General features: G+C 40.9%; 1 protein-coding gene across 5 annotated transcripts in view; it reads left to right on the top strand.

The window, feature by feature from the left end:
- The window catches only part of ZMIZ1 (zinc finger MIZ-type containing 1), a 340912-nt gene that overhangs the window by 47782 nt on the left and 276790 nt on the right, over positions 1-16340 (top strand). For all 5 annotated transcript variants that reach the window (XM_041404841.1, XM_041404846.1, XM_041404842.1 and 2 more), the window contains exon 2: positions 3181-3313. The gene's annotated coding sequence lies outside the window, so the exon portion shown is untranslated. The remainder of the gene's footprint in view (positions 1-3180; positions 3314-16340) is intronic.

Genomic DNA, 16340 nt, shown 5'->3' with positions numbered 1-16340 from the left:
CACCCAGGTTGGTGTGTACCATGGGAGCTTCTGTTGGCACAGGAGTTGCTCTAAGAGCTGATGGGGCCCTGTGTAGGGGTCAGACACAATAAGGTCAGCAACCTCTTCACCAGCCATGCAGTGCTGATTGGAAGTGAGGGACATTACTTTCCCAAATTTTTTTCTGACTGTAAAATGTATCTGCATCACTTAAGACCTAGAACCTGCAAATGTCCTGCAGGGTTTTTGCATTTTTCCATAGGAAGTGGGCTACATTTGGGTAATGCCTGGAAAAACACCACCTTTGTTGTGCAGCATGAAGAATAAATCTGGCATCATCATTTAGAAAAGATTAGTCAAAATCAAATTCTGGTATCCCTGCTCCAGCTCAGGTACTGTCCAGAATGGGCACACATCATGTGAGATTTAATGAGAATCCAGACCTAGCTGGAATAATTGAGGATTATTTTTATTAAGCTTGATGTAGGAAAGCAACTCTGCTAAATTCATTGCAGGGGTTGACTCACACACCATCTTGAGGGTGTTTGACTCAACATATGCCTAGTCATTTGTCTAATGTTGATGTCAACGATTTGTTGGGTTTTGATACAGTGTTTCCCAGTTTTCTGTTTGTTTCCTTCCTGTAGTGGCTGTAAACCCAAAACATTTTGACATTTTTTTTCATATGAATTGTCTCTGGCCCTGCCAGAAATTTAGTCAAGTCTTTTGGTTTTGTAAATCATTTTGCGAGGTTTCTCCACTTAGGATTTGACTTTCAGCTAATGCATTATTTCACTTTACAGTTTTTTTTGCCTGAGGATTTGAGAACAGACCAATCTCACTTTCTTTGGAGCAAGTGGTGTTGAGTCAAACCTATGTCTTTAAATGGTACTTGAGACAGATTTCTGTCTGCTTGAGAATGTTGTTTTAAAACTTCGGTTTTTTGCAGTAAGACTTCCTTTTTGCCACCTCTTGATTTTATGTTCGATTTGAAAATATGCTTTCTTCAGATCTTCCATGTCTGCTTTAAATTATTCCTCCTACTAGTAATAGGACGGAAGTGCAAAATTTTTAAGCACTTACATTTAAGTAACCAGTACTTCAATTCTTAACAGACTTTACTGGAGATCTGTGGTGGTGGGGGGGAGAAAAATGCTGTCCAAAGCATTCTTTTGATTTGATAATGAAAAACAAAAGCAAATTATTCATTTGATTTAGGGATACAAAAATAATGTATGTTTGAGGGGGTGATACAATTTCTTTTTTTCTTGCATTTTGCAACCTGATCTGTGCTGAGCTGCTCAGTAAGTATTGATTTGCACATAGCCTCAGGATGTACACGTGTCAGGAGCAATTCACTAAGGGTCATTTCTTCTCCCCTCCCCACAGTTAGGGCTGTAGCACTGTTTCCTTTTTTTTTTTTTTTTTTTTTTTTAACAAGAAAAAAAAAAACAAACAGAAAACCGATTTGAGTTCTCCAGGTTTTGGCTTAAGTTCCTTTGCATCAATTAGTACATGTTGGTGAAAGCTGACAGAAAGCAGAAATGCACTGATGAGGGGTGTAAGACATTGAGAAAGTGAAATTAAACACTGTGGGAAGGTTTGCCTTGAGGCAGAGGGTTGAGGAGGCAGGTTTTTGAGTAGCTACATTTTTGTGTCAGGATCCATTCTTTCACATTGTCAGATTATTGCTGCGCCTATTTATGGGTGCACATAACAAGGCAGAAGAGGTTTTGAATCACTGAGCTTGTTCTTTCTCTCCTTAGTGCACATTTTCTGTGTTGTCTTCTGTGATCTTTATTTAGTTTTTCATTGTTTATTTACACTGCCACTTCATGAATTCTTTAAATCATTGCCTGTCTAGAGGGGAATCTGGACAGAATTACTCTTGCAGCTTTAAGTCTTGCTGACAGGAGGAGAGAAAAAGAGAGCTTTTGTCCCCTAGAGAAATGCAGGAACTGTGGCCATTTGGAATTGGACAGACGTGGTGGCTTTGAGGGAGATGCTGTGGTAGAAGTGCTGCCTTTTATGTTGTATCCTATCTGTTGGGGCTTCTTATTTCAAATGTTTTCCAGGCGACTAGGATCTGTATGCTGTTAGCACATGGGTTAATTGTTGTTTTGAGGGGTGGCAGAAGTGTGTGTGGAAATGTAAGGTAGCACAGACTTTTTTCCTTATTTTGAGAACTTGTGTTCAGATTTTCCGTGGGAGAGAAAAGGGTAGAGTTTTTCTGTACTAATATAAGCCAACAAAGTGTGATGGAGAACAGACTGGAGGTGTTTCCCTTTGCTCATTCCCTGTGGAAAACCTTGATTGCCATTTCCTCATAGATGTTAATGTCTTGCATTCACGCTTTAAAATAATTTTCCACTTGATTTTCCTGCCTTTCATCAGAGGCAGGTACTGGAGGTAGGGAGGGGCCCATTAAATCTCTGTGTCTGTAAGTTTCTTTAAAGTCATGTTAGGAGTAGGGCAGAGAGAGAGAGAGATGGTCTGAGGTGAGGAATTGTGGTTTTATGGGAGTGAAGCTTGATTTCGAAGTGGTGCCTTTAGTCAAAAGGTTTTTTAGATTCATGTCCCTTCATTCTATTTTAAAAAAACCCACATAAATACGTAGTCTTGCTGTTACTGAAAAATTTGATATCGCTGGAATAGATTGTCTTAAGAAACAGAAGTTGTCTTAAAAAGAAACAGAAGTTATGATTAATTGCAAATACCTCATAATTGTAGGTATGATCCTCTCGGAGCAGAGTGCATAAGCACTTGAATGTCGGTGTATACCTGTATGTTCAGTATGCATGTTGGAATTTGCCTTTTGCCAACTATTTTGATAGTAAATGTGGCTCATTTGAATTTTTACAGAAGTGGGTGTGAGCTCGGCTGAAGCTTGTTTACTTAATAGGATAAGTGCTCCAGAATATTTTTGAATTGGACTTTAACCCATTCTAGCATGGGTCTTTATCCCATTCTGTCAGGAATCTCTTTGCTGTTCTTAGTAGTAGTTGACTTGACATTCAGTCTTTGTTTTAGTAAAGTGACAATGGAGAAAATACAGGGCACCCTAAACTTGTGTTTTGGAAGTGCAGAAGTAGTGGCACAGTAGCTCTGCCAAGTAAGAGTTGTAATCAGTAGCCTCTTTGAAAATCATGGAAGCTAATGCTTATTTCCTTTTTCTACTTTTTTTTTTCCTCCTCCCCTCAGGAAGTACTGTTGTGCTGAGGAAGAAAACAGCTCTCTCCTCCCACTTTTTTTCCCCCCCCTCCCCTCCTTTCTTCTTCGTGCCTGATTCAGAAGCTCCAGGAATGTGCTAATTGGCGGCGGCCTCTTCAGAAAGGTAAGGGGTAATTGTTATCTGCTTTTCAAGGTGTCTTGCCTGCTCTGCTCCTTCTGGAAGGGCAGGTGATGGCAGAAGAAGTTTGTCTACATGGAGTTTAACCAAACTTCTGGTTCATATGGGTTGCCCTTCTAATGCTGGAATGCAAACAGAAGCTTTGTGCAGTTCTTGCTCTGCTACTAAGTGTAGGATACTGTCCCTTGAGAAAATCTAGATGAAATATATTTTAAATGCTTGCAGAGGAAAAAAAGTAAAACTGTTGTATTGCTGACTGATAAACTAAATCTTTGCCTGAATATCAGCTTGGATGGAAAGACAGAGTTAGGTCTGGAGAAGACAAGTTGAAGAGTCATATCTCAAAGTGCTTCTTTTGTTATTATCACACGTGCACATCTGATTGGGCAAATATACATTGGTTTAGTTGTTAAGTTGTTTTGGTTAGTTTTTTTAAACCTGATGTCTTTTCTGGGGTCTGTCGTGGTTTTGTGACTTGTTGTATCCCTGACAGATAAGACAGGAACTGTCTGGAAGCCCAACTGTAGTCCTGAATGGTGAAACACATGACAAATCTTTAACTATCTGGACTTTTTCCAGTTTTGGACAGAAGTGCGAAATGTGGTGCACGAGAAGAATTTAATTTTGTGGTGATAGGAAAATCCATGTTCATCTTTTCACTGCAAGGCATTCAATTTGTGTCAGGGATATATAAAGTCCAAGGTATAAGTGCTGATTCATAGAGCATCATGAGCTGCATGAGTAGACTTAAGTTTGTTGCTAGACACATTACATATGTATTTTAATATTAAAGATTTGTATTTGCTTAGGAGCTGTAGTGCTTTGAGATGTCATTTCCTCTTCCATCTTTGTGATAGATGTTAATGTGCTTTGTAGTGGAGGTAATATCTTCTGTCTAGACCTCAGCCATTCTGGTTCAGAATTGACATCTTAACTTAATCCAGCACTGAGAAGGGATTTATGCTAACTTGCTGGGTTCTGAATTGGAGAGGCCAGTGCATGATACAAGTTTTCCTCCAGGATTGCTCGATGGTGCTAACATTTGTGAAAGGTTTTGAAAGACAGTACAATGCAATAGCGTCTTAAATGGCCCCAGCAAGATTTGTCAGAGTTCATTTGTCAGACCCTCACACTAAGTACACTAATGTATCAAGGATAAGCTCCAGACAGGTAATGTGCCTTGGGATGTTCTTTTTCTTATTTTCCATCTCATTCTTGCTGCTGCAGAGGCAAACTAAGTCTTCATTGAACAGCCACTACAAGCTGTCTGGCTACTTTCTGCAATAAAGCTAATGATCTAATGGGCAAATGTTTCTTGGGGACCTTCAGCTGAAGCAGAGACAAGGAGAAACATACAGACCAGCTAAAGGGTTCTCAAGGAATTTGCAATTTCCCCAGAGCTCCTTCTATGTAATTACCTGTCTCTCTCTTTTTCTCCTATCTTTTAATGCAGGAGGAGTGTCAGACTCAAGGCCGCTAATCTTCGTTACTATGGAAAAGCTGGTTACACTCCTCTTCGTGCACTTCAAAAATGGCAATTGTTGGTCCCCAGCTGGTTCCCTGAATCTAACTTAGAAATGGATGATAGCTTTCCTCCTTGGTGCCAGACTAAAGAATGCAGCTGGCTGTGCTGTTGCAGGCAGGCATTGCCTTCACCACTGATGCTGTGGCATGCTGAGAGGAGCCTGCAGGAGCTGCCTTGTGGCTTCTGAACCTGTTTTCTCCCAGATGAGCAAAGGCTCTAAAATTCCTTTGAAACACAAAATTTTGGGGCACACTGACATGTGGGAGGCTTGCCTGAGCTGCATGTGTGGAGGAAAGATTCTATAAGGATTCGTAGCTCCAGCTGAGTTTTTGTACTGTTTCTGAATGCCTTCAAACTCCCTGGGCTGGGGGCTGAGGGAAGCTTTAGATCTCTTTTGCAGGATTGTGGGCATCACTTCTTCTTATTGTCTCCCTCCCAGCATATGTCATATGCAGTGGTGTGCAGTGGAGTCAAGTGCCGCTGCTCAGTTCAGTAGGATCAGCTGAGAGGCTGTGCACAGCCTACTGCTCTGGCTGAATACATCTGTTTGTCCCTCTTGCACAGCACTGGAAATTTGGAGGGGAATCCCTGCCTGCTGCTCCCCTCCTCCTTTTCCTGCACATGCTTCCTGAGTTGCAACAGATCATTCAGATGTCAGACAGATCTTTCCTCTGAAGCTGTGACTTGGGAACGGCTCCAGCACAAAGGCCTTGTCTCTGTGTGCTCCTTTTCATCCTAGTGAGGAGAGGAAAACTGTCCCATGTTGGACAGGGTCCCTTTCCAGCTGCTGCAGGCTTGCACGCCCAGCAAGTGTGTGTTGCTGAGTCCCTTTATGGTACCTTTGTAAAATATGCTTTAACTGTCTGCAAATGTATGGTATTTAAGCAGCAGAGTCTGTATTATCAAATGCAGTCATGCAGGCTGTAGTCCTCGGGGTGAAAAGCTCTGGGGGGAGAGGCTGGATGTGACAGTGAAATTTGAGAACCAAAGCAAGACGAAATTCTTGCCCATGTGTTGGACTAGAGCAGGTTCAGTAGAGGTGGAGGATGGGGATCATATACTCCTTCTCAGTTTGAAAGTGTTGAAGGAGGCGGTCAGAAAGGAGAGGGAGAGGCAGGCCAGGGACAAGGCAACAAAAGATCAAGCTGTCCAGTGGGCCGCAGTTTGCTGTGTTTTGGTTTTTTGCCTTTAATGCTGTGCTTTTCTCTGCCTGTTCCTCTTAACTAAATTTGAGCAAAGATAATTTTCAAGTTTTTTGCTTGTTAAAAGAGAAACCCTACCTCCATTCAGATTTTTTCAGAAGATATGTTTCGTATCAGTGCATCTAGAATGACTATTTTGCACTGTTTTTTTTAAAAGAACTTTTATTTTGGTCATCATTTCCCCATTTTCCTTTTTTATTTGTATCAACCTGAGCCATCTCCAAAGGAAAGGTGATACTGCTGCTAGCTAGTGTTTCAGGTGGGTGACACTGTATGTTAAACACCATGTCTGTAATAACTTAGCTCTCAGTTGGAAGTTTGCCCTAATTGTATTTTTCTTTTAATTTATAAATCAAGTTCACAGCTTTTGAGAATTTGTAGCGATTTCAGCAAGGTGTTTGTTTCAGGTCTTGGATTTTTTTCTCCCTCAAATCCTTTGAGATCTTTGAGGTTAGTATTTCTCATTCAGTAAAATGATGTGCCTGTCAAAACTGTATTGCGCCTTAGGAGAGGATGACAGGTTCTTCCAGAGTTCTCAATCTTAAAGCCTTAACCATCTCCCACTTTAAATCTGGACTTTGCCGCTGCTTAAGTACTTCATTAACTTAACAATAAGCCTGCCCTCTCTTGCTTTTTAGTAAAACCTTAGATTTTTTTCTGGAGTTTCATTTCATAAATGTTACGGGTATTAATTCTTTACTCTGATATGGAGAAGACTTAAATCTCCAACTTTATTGGAGAAGGAAAAATAACTTCCATCCCAGCAATGCATTTTTCAGGTAATTTTTATGTTTAGAATCTGTTTACCATGAAGATTTAGAGAGCTAAATGCTTGTATTGTACCTCCAGAAAGATAGTTTTAAACATCTTTGGTGTTTTCAAGTGTACACAAAGCAGAGAGTTCAGAGAGCTGAAATTAACTGGTTTGTAAATTTCTTTTTTTATAGACAAGGTCTCAAAAGCATTAAACAGAATGAAAATTTAGCATGTCTAGGCACAGGAAGATAGGTTAAAGATGTAGTGAGAACCATGATTTCGAATTTTCTACCATTTTCAGTTGTCTGAGTCAGCCCTTTTCTGAGGGCAAACTTTAAATGTCTGCAGAGTCAGTGGGTAGAGTTTTTGAGAACATTGCAAGAGTTTGTCTTGAGACATCTGTGTGTGGAGGGCTAGAAGGTCCTGTCCTGTGGCTATGACAATGACTATTCATTGTCCCCCATTAAAACCTTCCAGTCCTTAGTGCTAGCTGAGTAACTCTGGGTTGCTTGGCTTTGCTCTGGTTTCAGCAGTTATGGTCTGCCTGCCTCAGCTGTCCATATTGCAGCGGGGATTTGGACATTCTTGATGGTCATTGTGTTTCAGGTGTATAGACCTACTTCTGATTACAGAACTGAGTTTATTCTTTAGGAATAAGTCCTGTATGGAGTAGCATGTTCCCTTTTGCTGAAGCCTCCTCTTCTCTTGTCTTGCACCACCCCAGTGAACTGCAGTTGGATCATCAGAGGTTGACGCCTCTTTTCATCCACATCCAGGGATTGAAGGGATGCTTTTGGAGGCCAGGTGCCTGCTCACCATCATCCCTGGTGTGTAGGTATTGCCCTGAGCATTGAGGTGGCTTCCTGTGCTCTGGAGCTTTGGAGGGCTTCTAGGAGGAACTCTTTGGCTTGATTGGATTGCAGTGACTGCTGCAGAGCCCTGGCACTACCAACTGCCAGTCTGCAGGAAGGAGTTTCTGTGAGGGTGTGTTGTGCCAATCCATAAGGAATGGCTGAGAGGGAGAGAGTGTATCACGTAGGTATTAGTGTAGGTGGCAGGTTTTGGTATTTTATGTTGGTTTATATTCCATGTTAGTCCTTCAAAAAAAAGCTGCATGGCCCAAATCAGCTATAAAGTCCTTGTTGAAATTAGCAATGGAAAAGACCTGGTTAGTTATCACTTCCAAGGAAATAAGGCAGCAGTCCTCTTCTGCTAGGGAATGACCCATCTGGTTGCATATTTCCCCATCTTTCACGTACACAAGGATGCATGTGAATTCTTATTATAAGGGTCAATAATTTGGCCATTCATAAAAAATTAATAACAAACCCAAACCAATAGAATTTTTCATTCCTAAACAAAATATTTTGAAGTATGAATCCAAAATCATGAGTTGATATTTCAAAATCATGTTTTCTGGGGTTTTGTCTCTTCTACTCTGTTTGGCATACACACGGTTTTGTGTGGTGCTACCTAGGGTATTCTGAGGACTGGGTACTACTTGCAGCCCAGGCTGTGGTAGCGGAAATCATTCATCCTGTCTCATCCCTTTTTGGCTTAGCCCACAGGAAGACTCCTGTGCAGTTAGCCCAGTCATTACACTAGAGAGCTGCACTAATGTCTTGCCAGCTGCAGGACAGAAGATATTTCATCTTGGAAGCTTTGCCATGAAGAAATTTTGTCCAGAAAATTCTGTGTAGATTTGAACTGGCCCAGTAAACTTACACTGGAAAGTGCTTTGTAGAATGTGTCCTAAAACATTTTTATCTGGTGCTGATGGCCTTAAAAGCCAGACGAAGTGCATCAGTGACTCTTGGTCAGTTACTGCCCTGCTGTGTGATGAAAACCAGATCTTGCTTTGGTGCCTTCTTGCATAAAGCCTTTCAGGCTGGATGGTGAATTTCAAGCTTATGCTTATAGTCTGCAGTTCATACCCTAACCAAGTTATTGTCTTGAAAGAGATCTCTTAAATTGCTTGTGGCATAAATGGAAAGTTTCCAGTCACTTCATTACTATTCTAGTTACTATTCTTGATTAAACAGGAAATTAGATCTAAATGTTAGAGTGACCCAGGAAGTTTTATTCCCCCTTCTCCTCACCTTCTTTCCTTCCATTCCTCCATCAAAATATGGACTTGTTGCATAGGTTGCATTTGTTTGGGCCTGATGATTTTTCAGTCTTCTGGTGGGCATTGTTGTGAAAGAGTGGAAGCTTAACATTTTAAAGAAGGAAAAGGGAATGTGTGTGGCTTTGGGTTTTCTTTGTTGATTTTTTAAAGTTTCCCAAATACATTTGGGGATTTCTGACAGTTCTAATAAAATCAGTTGATTAGACAAGAAGGTTAGGTGTATGAAGCAAAGCACTGTTTTCCAGCAAAATGAGCAGCTAGGGTATATTTCAGTCTTCAGATGCTTGGCTAGATAATGGTGACATACGTTTTTTGCTGCTAGAAATTGAGATTTTGGCGGTCATATGCAACTGTGAAATCTGTAGGCATATACTGTAGCAGAAGCTGTCTTTATGCATATACAGCACATGGTATTTAGCTTGGGAGAAAGTTCTTCACTCTCTAAGAAAGTCAAGTTTTTATGGAACTGACTGTTGTTTGTGCATCATAGATAAAAATATTATCCTGGAAGGATAAGTAAGTTAGATGTATTAAAGGTATTGTTGTTTTACCCCTGTTCCCAGCAACGAAGTGTATTTCCCTTTCTTTTTTCCAAGCTGTTTCTTTCCAAGCTTGTGATCATAATTACAGTGAGAAGTAGATTACATACATCTGTATCTTCCAGCAGGAAAACTGAGCCTCGGAAGAATTTTGGGCTGCAGGACGTTTCCTTAGTCACCTCTGTCTTAAAAGCATTTTGGTATTCCCAAAGGGTTCTGGGAATGTCAATCTGATAAGATACTGGGTGTGGGGAGGATGGGGAGTAAAAGGAAAAGGATGGAAGAAATATGCAAGTGGTGGTTCACCAGTGTCACATTAATAGAATCCTTGAATCAAGTGCTCATTCATTTTAACTAGAGGCTAATTAATCAGAGTGAGTAGATAAAATGATAAGCTGCTTTTAATGAAGTGAAGCAGCTTTATTAGCAGTAAGCAAAACGCAAAATATTTGGTCTCTGGCACATGTGGTTTTCATGGGGACTGTGGTTTGCCATCAGCTCTGGATTGTGCTAGCCTTTTTCTTGCTGCACTCTACAGGCTGTGCTGTCTGTGTGTTTCAGCTTGTGGCCAATTGAGAATTCAGGAAATAGTCTAATCAGAAGCAGGTGTAACATTTTAAAACCAGAAGGAATGTTCCTTACAGATCTTTTTCTATGCCAGGTTAGCATTTGCCAATTTTCAAACTTCGGATGCTATTATTTTTCTTTGGAGATAGCAGGCTTTATGCTTCCAAGCAGACAAACAAAAAACTGTGGATTTACCAGAGTGCTGCTGTTTGAAAGGCAGCAATATGATACTGCTTGCTAACTGCTAACATAGCCTGAAACCAATAAGTAATTATCCACCCATTTGCAACTTAAGAACAGAAATGTACTAGGCTGTTGCTACTTGTGTGTATGGTTAAGTAGAGGGCCGAAGCCAGCGTGCCACTGTTAAAGTGGAACATACTCTTGTTTCAGATGGCTTTCTGCAGTGCATCTGTGCCATTGTGGTGTTCCCCAGTGTCTCTCTTGCAAAGCTGTAGAAGCCAGTCGATGGACTATGAAGTGCATGGCAGTGCAAGGCTATAATAGGAAATATATAAATGAGTCATAGATTAAGATAATGACGTAATTTACATTGGACTGAATTACATTAAGTGCCCACATTTAGGCTCGAAATGAACTTTACTTATGACTATGTATATCCGTGTTGAAATAAGCCAAAATTAGCAAATTATTCATTAAAGTCACCTCACAGTAAACTTAGAAACTAGTGGTTCGACCAGGTTCCTGTAGTTATGTGAACTGGAGAAGTTGAGCTGGTAGGTGAATGTGATTTGCGAATAGGATGCTGGCAAGGAAATTGTCTTCCCCCCACAGCCTTTCCTTAAAAGACTCTGCTTCTCAGCGCCATTCAAGTGTAAATCCTTGTGCAACAAAGGGGAGGCTGGCCGCTCCACCGGTTCAACAGTATAAGTGATCTCTCATGCTTCAGTTGAAAGGTTGAATCCCTGAAATGCAGAATGCTGCTATAGAGGGAAACTCTCAAAAGGCTGCTGAGAATGGCAGGGTGGGGGGGAGCACAGGGTTGGAAAGCTGTTGAGATCCTTGAAAGTGCAGTGACAATTTTTGTCTTTACTGTAGAATGACCTGGAGGCAGCTGGACAAAGGGAAAGGCTGCTGTTCAGGTGAGGTTGCCATCACCACTCTAGGAGCTGGATTTTACTTGTTCTCCCCCTTAGGAGCACAGTATGCTGCTCTATTTGCCAACACTCTATGTGGTGCCAATATTTTGTCTACAGTGTGCAGTGAGTCCCTCTTAGTTTTCCTGTTTGGATTATTCTTTCTAAAGGCTTTGTGTTGCAAGTCTCAAAGCTTGAGAATTGTGACTTCTTGCTTTGCCAAATGGAGTATGAAATCATGGACGTTGGGTTTTACACCGAAAGGATGAGGTTAATCTTGCACCTTCTGAAACCCTTGTAAATGTTTGACCGGCTACTCGGCAACACAGCTGAACTGCCTGAGTTAATGCTTAATGTGAGAGTGGTCCTGAAGTGCATGGCTTTGGTGATGGGCCAAGGGTCACAGAGTGAGCAGTAGCTCCCCATGAAGACATCTGTGCTCCCTGTTCCTTATCTTCCAGGATTTCTCCCTTTCCCCCTCCACCGCCCCACATCTGCAGGCAGGAGAAGGTGACATAGCCGAGTCCACTCCAGGCAGAGTCAGCTGGGTGTGTTCAGGTGGCAGTAAAATGGGTTTGGGCTGCCCTGGTGCTTTTGCTGATCCAGCAGCAATGTGGTAACAATCCCTGATTTCCAAGTAAGGGTGAGTCTATCAGGCTTTTCACAACTACATCTGGGTTTGGAAGAAGGTTTTTATGCGCGTATAAAGGGCACCAGTAGGCAGTTGGTAGTAACTGGTCAGTGGGGAGGAGCAGCCTAGAGACCTGAGACAAATCTGAACCTGAGTATGTTAGAATTTAAATTGCAGGTCCTGATACCTGCCATGCCTTGATCATGTAAAAATCCCCTCTTATTGTGTTCTGAATGAAATGCTTTCTAGTGTTGGAAAGTTAGTACCAAGACTACATGGGAAAATGTTTACAGCTTTATGAACCAGATCAGTGAAAATCCCCTTCTTGTTTTACGGGAACTAACCAGTGCAAGGCAGCTTTTGCTGTTCTGATGTGAAGATTGATAACTCATAAGGTTGTACCATATCAGTTCTTCCAAGTGGCAAGAACCTTAAATGTCAGTGCAAATGGAAGATTCTTTCAGAGTACTTCAATATCACAACAGAGCCATAGCATCCTTTAAAAATAAATGTATTTTAAAACTGATTGTTTAGGTGTGATGACTGTTGCTAAGGATACCAGCTATCAGAGACCATCCCAGAGACATGTATCGTGTATTCCAGTAGCTGTATAAAGAAGTAGCACTTCCCCACCTACTGCACCATGAGACAGAAATAAGCAAAACTTTGTTTATTGAAAAACTAACTTGTTGCATACTGTTTAAAAAATCTGTGGCACTTTCTACAGCTGTGTTTTTTTTAACTATTTTTGTTGTAAAAAAAAATTTGTTAATTTATGGGAATAGTTTGTTTTGATTTGGGGGGGTTGTTGTTTTGTTTGGTTTGTTTTTAGTTGGGTTTTTTGTTTGTTTGTTTTGGGTTTTTTCTTGGTATTGTTGTTGCCTGAGTTTTAATATGCTGAGTAATTTATATGCTCACTTAGAGTTTGGTAGTCTCAGTTTTCTAGTCTGCATTTTTGTGGCAGAAACTTTGATTCCTGAAGATCAATTTTGGAATACCCTATTTGAGAAAAATGTCTCAGGAGAAAATGAGTATCCAAGAAAGAAGGCAGTAGTGCTGGAAAAAAGTCTGTTCATGCTGGTAAGGAGTTTTGACCTCAGACCAGGGACTCACTTGGGAAAGGTTCAATACATTTGACTCCAATGCTCCTAATCCAAACAAGCCATATGGAGGAAGCTAGAAAAGACAAGGTTTGGTAAAACCTTTTGCTATGTGGCTTGTGATCTGAGCACCTCAGTCATAGTTCCTACACTTCCTTTTAAGATCTTGTAGTGAGCAGACACCTGTGTGAGCCCTGAGCATGGCCCCAGCTGGCAGATGTTAGTTTAGGTGTTTTTTATAGCAGAATACAGTGCTGGAAAAGAATATCATTCTTTACAACCCGTTATCAGATGGGGAATTGAGATCTAGGCAGTGGTTCTTCTGAAGGACCGTGGCTTATCATGAGCTCAGCCTAGATTTGAGTGAAGTGTAGCATTAGCTTCCTGGAAGTGTTCAGCAGGTGCCTCTGTAAAGTGAGAGTCTGTTGGGCCACTACAAATGCCAGCCCTGTATTTCTAACTGAATACATGGATACACAGAAAAGCAAAGTTATTTTCCTTCAGTTCCCTGGCGAGGGAACTACATAGCTGGGAATAGAATGTAGATTTCCTGATGTCCATTTCCCTCTTGTAATTATCAAACGGTGCTGCTTTCTTAATTGTAAACATGAATCGAGCCAAATGGCATGCACAATTACCTCTTTTTTTCAGCAAAGCTGGGAGTAAGGAGAGAAGGAGGAGAGGACTGGAGCTATAAAGGGGGAGGGGAGAGTCATTCAGGGACACTGTACCTGTTGGGGCACAATGTAATAACTGCTGGGGCAGCCTGAGCTGCAGATGCATTGTTATCTGCAGTCCCCAATCTGGGAGAGCTGCAAAAGGTTTAATGCAAATCTGAGACCTCTGCCATTGTGTGAGACAGATTAGGGCTCATTTGCATTCCTTCTCCTATAATAATTACCTAGCAAGGAGTGCCTGTTACCATTAGCTTCATTCTGTTTGCCTGTGATAACACCATCAGCAATCTCTTCTCCACGGATTGTGGACACTGTGAGGAAGGGCAGTGGGCCAAAAAAATGATAGTAAAAGAAATCTGTTGGGAAAGTAGTAGAAAAATGTGAGTGCTGAAAAATTAAAATGCAGATAATTTTAGTAATAGCCACTGAATACAGCTGGAGAAATATTGTCAGCTGAAGAGTAAAAGTCAATATTAATCCATAATATTGATGAGTGGTATGGTTTCAAATACCAGTTGAGACAAGCTAGCACAGGATTTTAACTGAGCTTTATCTATGGTGCTTCAATAGTTTTGTTCAGTTTTCAGGATTGATTTAGATTGTTCTAAAAATAGTGCAACTAGAGATCAGTGTTACTGAGAGACAAATGTTAACAGTCTAAAACTGATGTGATGTATCAGAAATTCAGGTAAAATTGTGCAAATTTAGTACTGCTTTGGATCCTGGAACTGAAGCAAAGAAGGATTCCTGACTTAGAAATTAGGGAAGATACTTAGGGTTCTTTACTGTGCGGTTTGTTTTTGAGATGTGAGGAGTTAAATAGCAGAAAAGGAATGCAACTAAACATGGGAGAGTGAGGGTGCTAAAGTCAGCTTATTCCCTCTACACATGTATTGCATATAGAAGGAACATGAAATCCTTTTGAGCAACATTTGCTGTGCTTGCCACTCATTCTCCTTTCCCTGGTTTTTAACCTTTGCACTCTGATGAAGAAGCTGCTGGAGTCACCCCACCAGAGGCAGAGAGCCCTGAAATTCCCCGTTCAGCTTTGGCTCCTGCCTTGGATGCCCAGCCATGCATACACATGGCAGAGCGCTGCTGCTGGGGATGCAGCCCAGGACCCATCTCAGCCTGGTTATGCGTAGCTACAGAAGGTCTTCTTTGGATGCTCCTAGTGCAGGGTATAGGGGGAACTCTGGAAGAAGATAACATGCCAGATATTCCACGTGCACATCAGTATCAGGGAGCGAGCAGGGTGTGCCTGGCTGCCTCTGGCTTGCTACAGATTTCCCTGTTTTGGTGCAAGCTTTCCCCTGCCAGAATTTTCAGTCAAGTCATTTCATCTTTCACAGTGGAGGGGTGGTGAAGCAGGAAGACAAATCAACGCAGCTCTGGCTTTAATCTGCCAAACAGCCACCCTACATGTATTTAAATAGATGTAAGCTGATTTCTGATCTGCAGCAGGCTATCAAAGTGATGAGTCTCATAGTTGGCTTGTTTGGTGTGCCTTTATTTTGGCAAGTGATACTTTGAGGGCGTGCTGCCACATTCACCTTGTCATCGGTGTGGAAGCAGTAGAATGCCCAGGATACTGTGTGAAAAGTTGGCTGTGGCTCTGAGGGGAGAGTGTGGTGAGGAGTTGCAAGGAGCTTTTCTGTAGGTGACCTGTTGGGCAGCGAGTGAACTGCCGGGAGAAAACCTCAGTTGCTGCAACTGGCATCATTTCTGGCTGTTAGGGATTTAGGTGGGTACTGTGTTCACATAGCTCTGAAGAGTTTAGAGATCCTTATATGTGAACATCCTTAATTTTCCAAAGTTTTCCTCTTGCCATCAGTTTCATTTTCTTAAACTGGGGTAGCAAGAAAAGCATTTTGATAACACTTAATATCAAGGTACATGGATAGGGCTAAGTGCTGTGTTCAATGATAGCACAAGATATTTAATGTTAACCACAAGTTATATTGATGTAAAGGATTAGAGGGAATGGCAGAGGACTGGGAATGTTTGTATATCTTAAGTCTATTTTTTTTTCTCTTCATGTTTTTACTGCTATAATGATATTAAAAATCACAAACTTGAGAGTTACACAAACAAAAGGAAACTTTAAAAACGAAGTTTAAAAAAATACTTTTAAAGCACCTGTTTCTTAAACCAAATGAGTGCTTTTAATTCTAAATACCAACTAAAGGATACGACTGTATTTTATTGAAGAGCAGCAGCATAAATCTTTTGTTCCTCTTCAGATCTTTTTCTAGGAGGAGGGCATACAATTTGGTGCATAGCTTGTTCTATATATATATCATTTACAAGTTGTGCCATCATTACAGTGGAATAAAACTGCAGTTGATATAATTGGAAAGGTCCTAGTGTATGTAGCGTGTGGGGAAGGACAAGGAAGTTTTGAAGTGTATGGAGAATAATGATTATGTACATCTAAATGTAAGCTTAAACAGAGCAACATATGTTACTGTGTGAGTAATTGGAGATGATAAAAAAAATCTGACTACTTAGATGCTGCAGTATGATATGGGAAGCTGTATGTTTATATGTATATACACACAATTTGAAACTTAAAAAATAATGTAAAAATAACATAGCTTCTCAACAAGGCTTGTATTATTTCTGCAAATTATTCTTCTCCTATGGCCCTTCTTTAATAATTATTTTAGTCCAGTCACCATATGAATTTTCAGACTTTTATTTTGATTCTGTTGCAGGGCATTCCAAGTAACTTGTGTACTTAGTATATAGCATTTCTTCTTTAACCCGCCATGTGCAAGGGTATGTTAC

Source organism: Onychostruthus taczanowskii, unplaced genomic scaffold (assembly GCF_017590055.1).
Source record: "Onychostruthus taczanowskii isolate IOZ18803 unplaced genomic scaffold, ASM1759005v1 scaffold22, whole genome shotgun sequence".
Taxonomy (NCBI): Eukaryota; Metazoa; Chordata; class Aves; order Passeriformes; family Passeridae; genus Onychostruthus; species Onychostruthus taczanowskii.
This window is presented reverse-complemented; position numbering and strand designations above follow the sequence as displayed.